Raw genomic sequence first — 3,078 nt, 5'->3', positions numbered from 1 at the left:
AACCAAAGCGACGCTGAAAGCGACACCCGTCTTCCAAACTCAATATGCTGTAAAAAGAGAAGCGAACCGCAGAGAACAAAAATGAAAAGGCCAACCTGGCATTTATCTGCGGGTTTTATCTATACACTAAAGGATAAATCAGGATAAATCAGGGCTTCCTTTTATCAGGAGGGCATTATGCTCCTTTGTATTTATGCAGGAATATTTAACAGGAGACAAAAGGTGACTTTCTCCTTATTCATCTGCGAACAAGGCAATGCTGGCATTCTGAAAAGCCTGACATTTGAGCTTTTTGCCAACACCAGCAAAATTATATCCTTTCCATTGTAAATCAATGAAGTAGAATCATCGCCCACAAAGGGACTAGATTGCCTTGTCACTGTAATAGAGCCTGGCGCATGCACAACTTTCACCCAGAACTGTTGTGTGCAGACGAAAGACAAGGGCATAAAGTCATCCTTGTCATGCCCTTCCCTTTGACAGAGTGTAGAAACTTAAAGCTTAAACTCCTGAGTTGAGCATCCCACATGCCTGTTCATATTTAATCTTGTGCTAGTTATCGTATTGTTCATGTGGTAAACACAAAAATTTAATTTACCTCAGCATAGTTAAATAACAAGAGTTCAGTACATGGAAATTACATACAGTGAGTCTCAAACCCCATTGTTTTCTCCTCCTTATATAAATCTCATTTGTTTAAAAGACCTCAGAAGAACAGGCGAATCTCAACATAACACAACTGTTACGTAACAGTCGGGGTGTACGCCCCCAATATTTGCATATGCCCGCCCATAATCAAGGCATTACACAAGGGCAGCCAGTATTAACGTCTGGATGTGCACAGCTGAATCAACAGGTAAGCAAGCAAGGACAATAGCAAAAAATGGCAAATGGAGCAATAATAATGACATGATCCATGATGACATGATATTTTTAGTGATATTTGTAAATTGTCTTTCTAAATGTTTCTTTAGCATGTTGCTAATGTACTGTTAAATGTGGTTAAAGTTACCATCGTTTATTACTGTATTCACGGAGACAAGACTGTCGCTATTTTCATTTTTAAACACTTGCAGTCTGTATAATTCATAAACAACTTCATTCTTTATAAATCTCTCCAACAGTGTAGCATTAGCCGTTAGCCACAGCCTCAAACTCATTCAGAATCAATGTAAACATCAAAATAAACACTGTACTTACGCGATTAGACATGTTGCATGACGAACACTTTGTAAAGATCCATTTTGAGGGTTATATTAGCTGTGTGAACTTTTTTTATGTTGTTCAAGGCAAGCGTGAGCTCTTGGGGTGTGGAGCACCAGATTTAAAGGGCCACACACCCTGGATCGGCTCATTTCTAATTATGCCCCAAAATAGGCAATTAAAAAAATGAATAAAAAAAAAAATCTATAGGGTATTTTGAGCTGAAACTTCACAGACACATTCAGGGGATCGTCTTCACAGACAATTCTATATTTTAAAATTATATATACATGCATACATACACATACTTTTCAAAGGTTCGGGGTCATAATAAATATATATTCTATTCAGGAAGGATGTATTAAATTGATGAAAAGCGATAGTAAAGGCATTTTAAATGTTAGATTTAAAATAAATGCTATTCTTTTGAACTTTCTATCTATCAAAGAATCCTGGAAACAAAAATATTAAGCAACTGTTTTGAGCAGCAAATCAGCATATTATAATGGTTTCTGAAAGATCATGTGACACTGAAGACTGGAGTAATGATGCTGAAAATTCAGCTTTGCCATCACACAAATAAATTATAATTTAAATATACTTCACAATATATGATTCTAAAAAAAAAAAAAGAAAAAAAAAGTGTAGAGTATTATTTTCTAGTAATTTTATGTTTAAGCCCAACTGATACCACTTAAGTAGATAAAGCAAATAAACAAATTTCTTTATTTACAGAATTAATTTACAGTAACATGAATCCGAGATAAAGAACACTAAATAAATATCCTATGAATTCAAATGAGGTTATTCTACTAGTGTTGTGTAAGAGCTATATGAATAAATGTCAAGTACAGTAATTAGTCACAGATAGTGAAGTCCATAAATAAGAGTTTGGCTTTTGCTTTGGTCACACTAAGTAAGTGACATTGAAATTAATAGTCATAACTTGCAAGAAGGTATGATGTGTATCATATTGTGATCAAGAAGCTATTATAATAACGAAGTCCCGTCACAGCTTGAGTTACAATGGCACCTAAAACATTTACTGACATAAGCTTCATGTTCCTCATTTAACAGCATATCTTTTTGTCTTTACGCACCCAGTGTTGAATCAAGTATAAAGTTTAAGTATAAACATCTAAAGCATTTGTAAACGATAATTAAATGGAATGAAAAAGTTCATGGTACCACATCATGGAAATATTCACAGATTCAGCATTTTAAATCAGAGTGCATCTGAATAAAAGATACTTAAAATTGAAATGTAACTAAAATCCGATGATCTCTTGAACCTTTGTAATGACATAAGTAATTTTTAGAAAAACAGGACACTCACAACCCCAGAAATCAGTGGGATGTGAAGACTGAGGTACTGTTAGGTAAAAGATGAACTTGATGAACAGCGACATCCACACGTAACATTCATGCCATCCAAAGAGATGCTGAAGATGAGCCTGATTAAGCTACAACTTCAAGCAAACAAATCCCATCATGATTGTTCAGCTATAAAATTTGTGGTTTTCAAATGAAATAAAAAATCTGCTAGGTGTAGATGCACTAAAAGACCTAGTTTAAACATTGGAATGAAAAAAAAGTAACATTATGTTACCTCAAACTCCCTGGATGTCCATGGTGCTTTCAAGGTAAGAAAGCATCTGAAATGTCAATGATCTGGATGAACTTCCAGGTCATTTTAACCACTAGTGTAACAACAAAACTAGTATGGTGCCCCAAAAGGGACATGGTGATACAAAAAAATATGAGATGGGAAAAAAAATGAAATGTCAATACTTTCGCGTTCTCTCGCATAAACATTTGCGTTCCCCCAAGAAACTTTGCACGTTTTGCGAGCAAATGTAAAGTTTCTTGGGGGAA

Source organism: Chanodichthys erythropterus, chromosome 14 (assembly GCF_024489055.1).
Source record: "Chanodichthys erythropterus isolate Z2021 chromosome 14, ASM2448905v1, whole genome shotgun sequence".
NCBI classification, from domain to species: Eukaryota; Metazoa; Chordata; class Actinopteri; order Cypriniformes; family Xenocyprididae; genus Chanodichthys; species Chanodichthys erythropterus.
The sequence above is the reverse complement of the archived record's forward strand: the minus strand, read 5'-3'. Positions refer to the sequence as shown.